This window comes from Mustela lutreola, chromosome 7 (genome assembly GCF_030435805.1).
Source record: "Mustela lutreola isolate mMusLut2 chromosome 7, mMusLut2.pri, whole genome shotgun sequence".
Classification (NCBI taxonomy): Eukaryota; Metazoa; Chordata; class Mammalia; order Carnivora; family Mustelidae; genus Mustela; species Mustela lutreola.
Genome location: NC_081296.1, coordinates 27,213,400 through 27,227,155, shown reverse-complemented (window position 1 = coordinate 27,227,155; position 13,756 = coordinate 27,213,400). Strand labels below are relative to the sequence as shown.

Here is a 13,756-nt window from a genome sequence, read left to right as displayed (position 1 = left end):
ACAGTGAGGCTGAGACATGATATTGCTAATCCGTCCTTGGGCCTTTGTATCAGAAAGAAAGAACTGGAAAGAGAGAGACAGAGAAGGAAGGACGGAGGGAAGGAAGACCAATACAATCGTAGCCAACTGATCACTAGAGCCGTGCCTATTTATGAGGCTAATTAAGAGAACATTTCTGTCTGAAAGCTGCCTTGACGTTTTCTGTGAGCAGGAAAGTGTGGGTCAGGGTCAGAGTTATCTTTGAGAGAGGGAGGTGGTGCAGAAATGTTGGATGTACATTGTGCTGTTTCTCTTGTATGTTTGATAGAATCCCCACTGACCAATTAGGTTTGTCCTGTGGCTTTTGGAGAAGTACCAAAGATGTGGTCGAGTTAAATATACTTTCTGCCAGATTTTGATTGTGTAAGGCTTGGATATCTGACCTGTCTTCACACTTGTAAAGAATTAAGGGTTTTGGGGGGCGCCTGGGTGGCTCAGTAGGTTAAGGCCTCTGCCTTTGGCTCGGGTCATGATCTCAGGGTCCTGGGATTGAGCCCCACATCGGGCTCTCTGCTCAGCGGGGATTCTGCTTCCTCCTCTCTCTCTGTCTGCCTCTCTGCCTACTTGTGATCTCTCTCTGTCAAATGAATAAATAAAATCTTAAAAAAAAAGAATTAAGGGTTTTGGGTAAATCACTATGAACACAGCCTAGGATTTTTGACACAAGGCAGGACTTAATGCAACATAACTGAGCTTGCATTCCGTTGCTCTCTAGGCTGGCAAAGTCATGTTACCTCTCTGGGCCTCAGTTTCCTCATCCATGAAGACACTGGATCTAATAGAAAACTCATTTCACCATAATATAAACTTTCTCATATTGTTGGAACACATGGTTTCAGACAAGGCTTGATCTAGCAGCTTGACCTTATCATGGGTCCAGTTTCTTTCTCTCAGCCCTCTCTTCTATTCTATCAGCTTCCTCTCAAGGCTGGGTCAGTAAGAATATTCTGATTGTATATATTTCTGCTTTGGCAGTAGAGGATTTATATTTGGTTCTCCCAGGAGTCCTGTCTTAAAGAACAGTCTTGGAAAAATAAATTCTTAAGGTTGAACCTAAACAAAACAGCAAATTACTATGATACAGTGAGGCTAGCAAGAGGCCCTTGACAACCACCACCATCTGAAGGGCACATTGACGACGTATTGAGAGCAAACTTCCTTACGAGGCTGTCTGAGAACATTGGATGTCTGCCTGTAGGGCCAGCATCCAGCCCACTCCATAGAAGCAGAATTAGAGACCACCGGCCTTGGTGATGAGTCCAGGTTGTAGTAATCTTTAGGTAAAAATGAAATGGTAATGGAATGTATCATTGAACCAAAGGAGGCCTTGCAGGTGGGTTAAGGTCCTGGCACCTCAAAAATCGTGGGTTTATCAGAGTTGGGGGGAGATTGTTGAAGCAGGAAGTCATTGCATGTGCACCACCCATGTCTCCACTCTGAAAGCTGGCTGGGGATTCACAGGTGTGGACCCCAGAGTGACCACACCGTTTCCCTCTTCCAGTGGGCTTGGGTTACCTGCCAGATGTCTGAGGTCTGGGGGTGGAAACATTTCTGCAGACTTTTCCAGCCAGCCACCATCTCCCTGTATGTTTCCCCAGCCTGTGCATGGGGAGGGATACACAGGGCAATCCTTGCTTGAGGAGAGCCCTGTTCTGAAAGTGAAATTCACCTCCTTGCCTTTCTTTTCTAGATGAGAGGCTGCATATTTGTTGGTGGTATGTGTGTGGTGAGGAGCTGGTTTCAGTGTTGACGCAGATGACCCTGCCCAGGATCTTTGTCTCATACTCAGTTTGGGGGCACATACAATTTCGGTTCCTTTCAGCTTTTGCTAATATATTATTTTCGAGAGTCTCTTCTAGAAAACTTAACCCAAACTCACCTTTGAATTTTGTCATAGAGGTTGATGTGTCATAGATGCTGAAGCCCCCTGGGTACGTGGTACAGTGAACAGGTGATCTCCAGGAGGAGTGTCACCCCAGTGCCATCCCATTCCACCAGCAGCGAGTGAGGAAGCGAGCCAGGATGGGTTGGAGGGCCCTGGCCTGGGGGTGGCTCCAGGGCGGCTGGGCTTCTTTACCCACCAGGGAGAGAACCCCCTCTAGACCCCCCAAGACAGATTCCTGTCATCTGGGAAACCTCTCACTGTGGAAGGTGTGGGCCCAGGGGATGTGTTGGGAGGGGTTTCAGAGTAGTTTAGAGGGACTTTGTGACCCAAAGCACCCAGGCAACTCTTCAGCCACCACCCTGGGCTAGGGTCCTGCTGACGTATATGCAGAGGCCCTGACCTCCCCCAGGCCCCTGCCTCCCTCTGACTTAGTGGCTTCCTCTCTGAAAATGCTGCATCCTAGGAGGGCACCCAGACTCTCAGGCTCTGGTTTGAGGTGTGCTGCGGCTCTGAAAGAGTGTCTTCTGGGGGCCACAGAGGTGGCCTGGGTGGGGGTTCTGGAGTCAGGGAGTGGGACCTTGTCTATGTGCTGGGTGCTGTGAGTGCAGACCTGGGTATGGGGTACCCCTCTGAGGGTCTCACAGTGGGTGCTAAACAAGTAGCTGATGCATTCCTTCTTGGGGTGCTGGGGGGTGAGGGGGAGAGAGAGTAGGGCCAGCCCCAGGGCAGCAGGAATCGCATGGCTTTATGAGAGCCAGTCTGTGTTTCTCACGAGTATCTGCTGGCAGGCACCTCTGGGAGCCACATGGCAATCCTGTGAGGGAGGCTTGTAGGAGACTCATTATCCCCATTTCACAGTGGAGGACACTGAGGCTTAGGGTCACAGAGCTATTGAGTCCTGCGCCAGCACTCACACCGCCCCCTCCCCCCGCCCCCGAGCCCCTGAGCTGGCCTCTGATTGATTTCCTCCCAAGGTGGGCTGACTGTTGTCTTGAAGGCCAAGGAAGGACTGAGGGAGCTTTAGGATTCTGCTCTGTTTATTTTTCAGATTTTTTTTTCTTTGTTTGAGAGACAGACAGAAAAAGCACAAGTAGCAGGGAGCAGCAGGGGGAGATGGAGAAACAGACTCCCCACTGAGCAGGGAAACCAGGTGAACACGGATGTGAGGGGATCCCAGGACCATGGGATCATGATCTGAGCTTAACATGCAGACGCTTAACCGACTGAGCCATCCAGGAACCTCTCCCCTCCCCCATCCCACCTTCTCTGCTTCTGAGGCAGAGCCTGAGTCTCAGAGTGCTGGGGGGAACATGTTGTGGTTGCAGCTCTTAGGCAAAGGTGGGATGTGAAGTTGGGCCTTGGACTCAGAAGTCTGGCCATCTCCCTGTCTCTTGCCATCTCTGGGCAGTGGGAGAGAAGCCTGGGATACTGTGCAGCTCAGGGCTGAGCTGGTGGTGGTGGCCGGGAAGCTTGGGGGCATCGTGCCGTGTGGGCTCATGTCTGAGCTGGGCCTTCACTGGCTGGGAACAGAGGGAGGCCCTGGGCTGTCCTGGTCCCGAGTGGCTGAGCCTGGCCCCGTTTGGTCTGTGCCCACCCTGCACACCTGACCATCGCCGGGCATGGGGGCATCTATCTCTCCTGTGCCATCTCTGATACTTTCCCCAACACCTCCAGCATGGCCCACGCTTCCCCTCGCCCCTTCCAGTTCTCACCACATCTTCTTCCTCCTTTTGTCCACTGGGGCCAGCCGCAGAGAGGTGAGGAATGAACGAGCACAGATGCATCCGAGTTCTCAGTGGCCATCTTCCTAACAACAAGTCAGGCTCAAAAGAACAGCGCTGAAAGCATGGCTAGCGTTCTTCTGTCATCTCAACATGCTTTGTTGTTGTTTTAAAAGCAAGCGAGTGCAGAATATATTAAGGGTATCGCTGCTTCAGCTGTCACTTCCTAGTGAGAAAAGTGGTTGTTTCAATTAGAGTAGATTTTGGACATAGTTCTTTGAATGAGTAAATTGCAGAACGTAGCACCAGTTGTGAGCTGATGAAAGAGGATTGACAGTAAGAGTTGTGGAATACTTACGGTGGTTCCTCGGGAATCCCGACACAGGTCGGGTCCGTCAGATTTAATGGGTTCTCACCACTTTTGACTGGATTGGTTGACCCTGACCAACTCAGTGACTTCCAAGGAATGTACCTTTGCTTTTTCTGGAACCTGAAGGAGAGAGGGAGACAGACACAGAGAGAGAGACACACACACATGATGGTGTCCAGATCCTGGCTTCTGGGGAACCCCACCCTTCTCTAATGGCCTCAAGACTGGGGAGGTGTGGTTGAGGAGGAAGGCCACCTGGTGCTACCAGACATCCCCCTGTCCCTGCTGGCCAGGCTCGAAGGCTCAGACACACCCTCTTAGCCTAAAAGGACTCCCTGTTTAAATATATTGATAGAGCAAATCCTTCTGCCTCCTCTTCTGCCCACAGCTTCTCATGACTCTGCACCTTAGATGGGGTTTTTCTAAGTTCCCTATGCCCCTCAGAAGAGAAGCAATTCTCTGATCACCCAGAAGGATGAAGCGCCTGCCTGCCCCACTTCCCTGTCTTTTACTATCCACTATTTCTGACCATTGACCTGTGTGGACCTAACTCAAGTCTTATAGATTCATTTTTTATTATGAAATATTTGACATGCAAAAAGGGAAATAGAATTATGTTCCAAACCCCTGTATACCCACCACCCACTGAAAGTAGAGAATACTGCTATGCTGGTTATTGCCTTCTGTGTCACCAGTTATGCTAAAACTCAGCGGCATCAAACAGTAAACATTTACTACCTCATGCAGAGAGTCAGTGGGTCAGAATTGGAGCGCAGCTCAGCTGAATGACTCTGTCTCAGGGTCCAGATGTGGGCGAGGGCCATGGTCATCTGAAGGTTTGGCTGGGGCTGGAGGATCCACTTCTGAGGTGACTTCCTGTGGCTGTTGGCAGGAAATCTTGCTTCTTTCGCTAGGAGCCTCTCCACAGTCCTGCTTGGGGGTCCTCACAGTATGGCAGGCAGCTTCCTGCAGAGTGGGTGATCCAAGAGAGTCGTTGTCTTCTTCTTCGTCTTCGTCTTCTTCATCATCTGCTTTGTCTTCTTCGTCTTCGTCTTCTTTTTCCAAGAGAGTCTTGAGAACACCGCAGTGCCTTTTATGATCTGGTCTCCTTAGCCATACAGTGTCACCTCTGCCTTATTCTAGACCCATGTCACTAAGCCCAGCCTGCATTCTAGGAGAAGGGAAGTAGGCTCCACCTTTTGAAGGGAGTGGAAAAGAATTATTTATTTCTCTTATTAGTATTTTTTTATGTTATGTTAGTCATCATATAGTACATGACTAATTTTTTATGTGGTGTTCCATGATTTGTTCCTCGCGTATAATACCCAGTGCTCCATGCAGTCCATGTCCTCCTTAATACCCATCACCAGACGCACCCATCCTCCCACCCCCTCCCCTCTAAAACCCTCAGTTTGGACCCACAGTCTCTCATGATTCCTCTCCCCCTCGGATTTCCCCCGATTCACTTTTTCCTTCTTCTCCTAATGCCCTCCATGTTATCCCTTATGCTCCACACATAAGTGAAGCCATATGAAAATTGACTCTCTCTGTTTGACTTATATCTTTTTTTTAAATTTCTTTTCAGCGTAACAGTATTCATTGTTTTTGCACCACACCCAGTGCTCCATGCAATCCGTGCCCTCTATAATACCCACCACCTGGTACCCCGACCTCCCACCCCCCTGCCCCTTCAAACCCCTCAGATTGTTTTTCAGAGTCCATAGTCTTTCATGATTCACCTCCCCTTCCAATTTCCCCCAACTCCCTTCTCCTCTCTAACTCCCCATGTCCTCCATTCTATTTGTTATGCTCCACAAATAAGTGAAACCATGTGATAATTGACTCTCTCTGCTTGATTTATTTCACTCAGCATAATCTCCTCCAGTCCCATCCATGTTCATGCAAAAGTTGGGTATTCGTCCTTTCTGATGGAGGCAGAATACTCCATAGTGTATATGGACCACGTCTTCCTTATCCAGTCATCTGTGGAAGGACATCTCAACTCTTTGGTGGACATATTTTAAACCATCATCATTAACCAGTAGAGCTAGATCCCCTCCCTGACTGCATCCCCTTGTTTCCCACCCAGAAGTAACTACTACTAGAGTTTGGTATGTTTTTTAATTTACTGCATTAGTCAATATACTAAGCCTGTGATTTCTGCATGTCTCTAAGCATTGTGTAAACAATATCAAATTGTAAGTTTTTCTTTCTATAGCTTGCCTTTGTTTTGCCTCACTTTATATGTTCCCATTTCATCCATGTGAAAATGTGTAGCTGTCCTTTATACCTTTTCACGGCTGTGTAGCCTTTCATTGTAAGAACGTAATATGCTCTGTTCTTCATTGGTGGATGTTCAGATGGTTTCCAGTTTCTTGCTGCTACAGACAAGGCTGCTATGAATACTCATGTGTGTGTCTCTATGTGACCACGAGCTAGATTTGTTTAGAATACTTAGCAAGGATCGGAACTGCTGCGGGATAAATGTATGAATCTTTTTTTAAATTAACATATAAGGAATTATTTTCCCCAGGGTACCGGTCTGTGAATCATCAGTCTTACTAAATTCACAGCACTCACCATAGCACATACAGACCCCAATGTCCATAACCCAGCCACCCTAAATGTATGGATCTTTACATTTTCTAGAAGTGGCCACGTTGTTTTCCCAAATGGGTCTACTGATGAGTGCTTCCGCTAGCAGTGTGTGGGTACCCCTTCCTCCTTTTCCCCTGATTCCACTTGGTATTGTCAGATGTTTTAAATTTTTGTTAGTCTGATGGGTGAAAGTGGTGTCTACCAGGGGGGGGGGGTGTCTCTGCATTTCTCTGCCTGCCAGTAATGTTTATTTCATATATTTATGTGTATTTATTTCATTTTTGATTATTCTTTGAATTACTAGTTCGTACCTCTTGCTCCTTTTTTGAATTTTCTTATTGATCCTTCATTTGATTTATATATTATAAATCTCTTCTTTCCCCATTTCTTCCTCCCAACGAAATTTCTTAGGCTGCACTGCCAGGATTAAGTCCCAGCTCCAGAACTTCCTTTTTTTTTCCTTTTTCTTTAAGATTTATGTATTTATTTTTGGACAGAGAGAGAGAGTGAGCGGCAGGGGCAGAGGGAGAGAGAGAAGCAGACTTTCCCCCTGTGCAGGGACCCCCTTGTGGGACTCGGTCCCAGGACCCTGCAATCATGGCCTGAGCCAAAGGCAGACACTGAACCGACTGAGCCACCCAGGTGCCCCTCATCTCCAGAACTTCTTGTGTGACCTCAGACGTACCACTTAATAACTTTTCTGTGCCTTAGTTTCCTCATCTATAAAAGGGGTGACAACAACCCCACTACCTCGTAGCACTGCTGTGAGGATTAAAAGGCGCACCTCTGTGAAATAGTGTCATTACGGTGAGTGTGACATGGGCCCAAAGGACCCTGATGTCCCCTGAATGCTCATATCAGACCACATACCTATATCAACACCTTGCCCGGAGCTTTCTTGAGCACCCTGTCCTCATTTGAAAAGATTGGCAGGTGCTGCTTCTCTCTGGCTCTCAGCCATCTGGACGACCCTCCCTTCTGCATCCCTGAGCTGCCTGAAGAGAACATGAAATCCCCGCCTCCCTCCAGGGGACGCGGGGGAATTGGAAGGCAACAGACTCCTCGCAGCAAAAATAGAAACTTCATTTGCCTGGGAGAGAATAATAATGAGGAAAGCCCGGCAGATGCAGGCTTGGAAGGCTCCTCTGAACTCTCCCCTCCCATCCCTGGGGCCGGCGCAGACCTACCTGAGCCCGCCCCACCAGCGGTCCCCTTTGCCCTTCACCCCTCCCTCTTAAGACATCACTTCTGGCTGCAACGTGGACAGCCCTGGCACCGTGTTCTGACTTTCATCCCTCAGCGTTGCACTGTCCTTTCATTCCCCAGAGCCAGGCGAGAACTCCAAACACACACAAGACTGGTTTAATATTGAGAATCATCACAGAACTATGTCAGATGTTGCAGTGTATACACCTCAGCTAAGAAGAGCCCTGGGAGCTGGAATTCTGTCCACGGAGCTCTCAAGGACAGATCTATTGAGAATAAAGCGAGGCTGGGTCAGGGCACCTTTAGTTTCAACCCTGGCGTTAATAAATCAGCTCAACACTGCTGTAAGGAACTCTCTGGCTTGTTTGGTAGGGCCTCAGATGATTTTACATAAAAGCAAATGCAGAAAAAGTAAGTTGACGATATGGGACGTTAGAGCCAGTTGGGTTTAGAGCAAATTTTTAGGTTTTGAAATGGATCGAAATGATCTGTGTCTCTACCCCCAAATCTGCCATCGGTGTGGCTTCACAGGCCCTATGGAAAGAAAGTCCCCATTCAGGAAACTAATCGTGGATAGAGAGTGTTTGCATCGGAGTCTGGAGCCAGGAATGAGGATCTTCCCCAACCAAGGAGTCTGGTGGGAGAATGTGACACGTCCTGCTTGGCCGGTCACCTCCACACTTGGAAAGATCAGCTTCCAAGAATGGAGAGTTTTGACCATGCCATCAGTCACAATTTGTGCGCTTCTCTTAATAACGATGTATTTTAATAGCCTTTATAGAAGTCCCCTTCTCAGGGGTGCCTGGGTGGCTCAGTGGGTTAAAACCTCTGCCTTCGACTCAGGTCGTGATCCCAGGGTTCTGGGATCGAGCCCAGTGTCGGGCTCTCTGCTCAGTGGGGAGTCTGCTTCCCCACCCCCTCTCTCTCTGCCTGCCTCTCTGCCTACTTGTGATCTCTGTCAAATAAATAAATAAAATCTTACAAAAAAAGGAAGTCCCCTTCTCAAATGAGACCAATGTTTTTGAAACTTTGAGACGATTGAAGACAGATTTTAAAAATCCAGTGTGTTCCCAAAACGTTTGTTCACATGAGAATCTCAAGGTTTGAACTCTTTATTCTAAAGATGCAGCTTTCTTCCCAGGAGGAGAAAAGTAATACATACTGGTGTTTATAAATAGAGTTATTAGCATTTGAAGACTGCTCTTGCAGCTAGCTAGGGGACTGAGTTATCGAAAATTTTGAGATTTTTACTTGTAAACAGCCCATTGGTGTCCACTCAAGCTGGAAGATCCCCCAACTTTCCCATTACTGCTCCCTCAGCCCCCTTCCCACCATAACCTGGGCTGCAGCCTTTCTGTTTATCTGGCTCTGAGGACCTGGGCCCCCTTTCTGAGCCCTGCCCCTGTTTTCCTACTACAAATACTAGGGCCAGTATTTGAAGTGGTTCCTAAGGGCCCTCTTTCTTTCTCTTGGAATGGCCTTGCCGTGCCTAACTGAGCACTGTCCTGGTGAGTCCTTCCCATCAGGAAGCAGCAGACCCACAGTAAACTTGGGGAACATTCACACACCCACAGAATCCTCCCTTGTGGTTCCAGCCACACCTGTGGGGACACTGGGCTATTTCATGCTCCATCCCCCTGGGGCAGCTTGGCCGAGCTGTAGTACTGGCTCCCAGGAATTCTCTTCATGCAGCAGCTTCTCTGCCGGATGCTGACCTCTGCCAACTGCCCGTTCCCCTCTGGGAGACAGCCCAGTGCAGATGAGCCCCATCCCACCCTGGGCTGGCCCATGAAGGCCACAGGAGTGTGAACTCCTGTTCCAAGCTCTACATCATGCAGAGGTACTGACAATCGCATGGGCTCCTGGCTTTCAGTGTGGGTTGCAGCCACCGGGCTGGTACTAGAAAGAACCACACCCAAGCTGGCTGTAAGTTGCCACTCACGGGCCCTGTCTTTGATGCGTCCTGACTGTTCCCCCATGATTCTGGCCACCGTTCTCTGCGTAGACCCTTTCAGCCCTATCCCCAGACCCTCTGCTCAGTGTGGCCAGAGCCTTTCATCAGCAAGCATTTCACTGAATCTGGGTCATTATGGCTCATCAAATTCTTCTACTTATTCCACAATCCAGTTGCAGTCCCAAACCCCCATGCCCAGGGCCCAGCCTCTTATAAAGCACAGGCCTGGCTCTTTGGTTCAAGGAAACATGCTTCTGCTGGGCAGGGCCCCGGCCACTTTGTAAGGCTGTGAGATCAGCCTTCTGGCCTCCAGGCAGACTTCCTGCCTCGGCTCTGGTCACGTCCATCTCTGTCTACCTCTGTGCCAGGCTTCCTCCCAGGACAGCTTGCAGGGTTGGGAGCCCATCGAACTGCAAGTGTTGCCTTTACTTTGCCAAGAAATTGCTTATAAATTCTGGTTGCGACCCCCACGTCCCCCGGGCACTGCACCGTCGGTGCTGCAGGGTCCCCCTCTCACGGTCTGGGTGGAGGCTTGCTTGAGCTGCTCTCTCAGAGCCTGTGTAGGTTCTCTTCACCTCTGGGGTTTCCTGTCTCAGGGGCCCCCTCCTCAATCATGTGGGCCACTAATGGACCCCGAGGATGGCTCTTGGAGTTGGGGCCTCCCAACGTGTCCCCTGACCTAATACCAAAGGGAAGCAGCAAATTTATGAACTGTCCACTTGAAGCCATGTTTAGGATTTCTGTTTACCTCCCAAGTGTCTGGAAAGGCGGCCTTTCAAAGGCCCTGTGTGATCAGAGCTCCAACTGATTTGCCAGAAATGTGCATGTCGAATAACAGAGAATCTACAATGGCAGTTGCAGTGGGCATCATGTGGGAGAGTTAATTAATCCTGACACCAGATACCGACGCCTCGGCAACAACAGTCGTAAGCGAGCCAAACCGTGTGGTGTTTCAATTCAGGCAGCTGGAGGGCTGTTCCCTGGCAGGATTCTCTGTGCCTGAATTCTGCTGTGGATTCAGTGCCCCTGGCGAGGGCCTGCCCTCCCTCTGTACTGGTTCCAAAGGCGGTGGGGGAGGGGAGCTCTCCGGACCCCGGGGAATCCAGTCCTCAACATGCTGGCAAAAGGAGCCTTCGTGGAATCTGCCAGGCTCCTGGGGCTCTGTATTTCCCACCTCGCCTGGGAAGCTGCAATACAGGACAAGCTACCCTCCTTCTTCCCCAGATAGCTTGTGGGTGGGCCAGCAACTTGGAAAGTGGAATGTTTAAGTCTTATGGGGACACTTGTCTACTTCATTGTGTACCAATCCTGGGGCTTGGTAAGGACGAGGAGGTTATTCCAAAAAGGGTTGTGTAGGGTTGCAGAGGGGCGCCTGGGTGGCTCAGTCATTAAGTGTCTACCTTCGGCTCAGGTCATGATCCCAGGGTCCTGGGATCGAGCCCCGCATCAGGCTCCCTGTTCATCTGGAACCCTGCTCCCTCTGCCACTCCCCCTGCTTCTGTTCCCTCTCTCGCTGTGTCTCTCTCTGTCAAATAAATAAAAATCTTTAAAAACAAAAAACCAAAAAGGGGCTGTGTGTTACCAGAAGAGCAGGTGCTGGGATTTCGTATCACAAGTGGCCACGAGAAACAGGGGACGTGACCTGGCCCTCGATGCCTCCAGAGAGGGCAGAAAGAGGATGGGGACATGTGTGTGGCCGAAATAGGAACAGTCAGGCCATACCTGGCCGAGAAGAGAAGTCTGGTTGTTCCAAAGTGTAGGTGATTCTGTGTTCATTCCAGCTGCTAAAACGGGAGCGGGCCCTCCCTGGATGTCCCTGGCTAGGTTGGGGGACTCAGGGCCAACAGGAACCAGCTGACCCCCAGGCGCCTTCCCAGGTCTCTGTGCTCCATGACATTGTTGGTTTTTTGAAGGTGAACTGTCTGTCCAGAGGCACAGTTCACCAAAAAATAACACAACCCTGCTTTCGCCAACACAAGCGAGGGGCCCCGAGAGGGCAGAGAGAGGGCACTGCTCCATGGCCAAGAAAATTCATATTTTTCTTTGGAGGAAATGGAAAGTGATGCTGGGTCCAAGTGGTAGGTGACCTTGCTATTGAGTTAAAATGCTGCTGGGGAAATTAGAGAAGACAAACATGAAAAGAATGCTAATGAGTAGTGGTGGACCAGAGCCCAGAGCCTTGATTCCTTCACCGTCCACGAGGGGTACTTGTGTGATGCCTATAAATAGACACTTAAAAACTGATTCTAAATTGAGTTAAGATGTGGGCCCGTTTCCTCCTATGGAAAAGCGTTATGTAAAGTGCAGAGCTCTGCCCTTTCTCCCAAGGCAGCGTGACGATTCTGTGCCTCTGTAGGGAATCTGTGTGGGGCATATTAGGAACACTCAGGCTACAGATGAATGAGACTCTTGTCCTTTCAAGAGACTCGCAGACTGAGGGCAGGGAGAGGAAGAGCTGTGGCTCCTTCCTCCAGGTGGAGCAATGGGGCAGGCCTCCCCTCCAGGGTGGGGAAGCCCAGCTGAGCCTGCAGACTAGCTCTGAGTTTCCCCGGGAGGCTTCTGGGTTGGGAGGAAGTGGGAGAAACTAGATCTGTGGACTCGTGGTCACTTCCATGGGCCCACCGTAGCTCTGTGCGATGCGGGTGGCTGTGGACCTGAGAGAGGAGGGGAGAACATGGGGGACAAGCGGGGAGAATTCTAGCCTATGCTGGCAGTCCAAGGCTTCTGGGCTCTTCCCTGCAGCCCCCTTGGTCAAAATTGCCCAGAGCTGGAGTAGGGGATTCTGGGAGAGGACAGAGGTCCTTCTCACTTAACCTGCTTGAGTTCATAAGAGTAAGGAATCAAGACCCTGTCTTAGGACCCTGTCTTCTTGTCCCTGCTTTACATGTGATAAAACTGCGGCCAGTGGTGTAAAGGGATTGGAAAGGCAACAGAAGCACCGCACCTTTGGAAGAAATGGAACAGCTATGTCAATTTGCCCCTGAGCAGAGGCAAACAGATCACACATATACAAATGGCTTGGTCAGAATGGAAGCATCTTCAGCCTTTAAGGGAGAGCCAATTTTTTTTCCCCCAATCTTTTAAAAATTATCTGGATTAGAGGTATCTGCAACGGGCCAGTTTGGGGTGGCAGGAAACTCCCCCAAATTCCCTGATTAAAACCCACTGTTAACAATGTCTATCTAGGGAAATGAGAGTGACTGTCAGGTTTCATTAAAAAAAAGTGTCAACACTGGGTCCAGGAGAGACCTGTGTGATAAAGTAGAAACCTTTGTCTGCCTGTGCCAATAGCAGGCCATATTACCTTCCCCCCAAGAATGATGTCATTCCCTGTGATTTCAGACCCCAGGACCAGACTGAAGATGAACTGTCCAACCAGCACAGCTATTCATGAAATGCTCTTAGACCTTCTGTTCCCAGTAGCTGAGGCCCCTGGGAGGGGGCTGCCTTTGGTGTGGTTCTGAAAGGAACAAAGACATTCCTTTATAATGCTTTGTGTCTTCGGCCAAATTGGAGGAAGAAAAGAATTTTTTTAACAATTTAAATTCCATAGTTAACATACTGTTTTATATTGGGGAAAAAGAGGAATTTGGATGTGACGTTTAAGACCAATAAATCCAATAAATCCCCCTCCTCTTACACCACCCTAGGCTTCCTGCTCTCTGGCGATCAGCTGCCCCACCTTGAATTTCTGATCTAACCCAGAGTCTCACCTTGAGTTCTGGAACGTAGAATATAAGGGACTTCCTCTTCACCTTTCGTCTGCAAAGCTTTCGCTGTCCAAGTGGAGTACGAAGCCTGATGGCCTCTTTTCTGTTCTCTTTGTGAAGCCCCCTTGCCCAAGAGGAAGGGTGAGAACAGGTGAACTTGGGCAGAGCAAGTGCACGGTGGCCCGGTTTTCTTTCTCTTTGCTTTAATCTCTCTTCACCCCCCTCCGGCCCCCACAGACACACCCACCTCCTTCTGAAAGTGTCCCAGAATAC

General features: G+C 49.5%; 1 protein-coding gene and 1 long non-coding RNA gene across 7 annotated transcripts in view; one reads left to right on the top strand and one right to left on the bottom strand.

Moving 5' to 3' along the window:
- Positions 1-13,756, top strand: part of APBA2 (amyloid beta precursor protein binding family A member 2) — a 243,046-nt gene that overhangs the window by 102,504 nt on the left and 126,786 nt on the right. The window lies entirely within an intron of this gene.
- On the bottom strand, positions 2,890-13,725 carry LOC131835707 (uncharacterized). Its single transcript, XR_009355336.1, has 4 exons — positions 13,487-13,725; positions 4,754-5,211; positions 4,004-4,135; positions 2,890-3,871 (listed from the first exon to the last, which is right to left on the bottom strand). It is a non-coding gene; the product is annotated as an uncharacterized LOC131835707 (long non-coding RNA).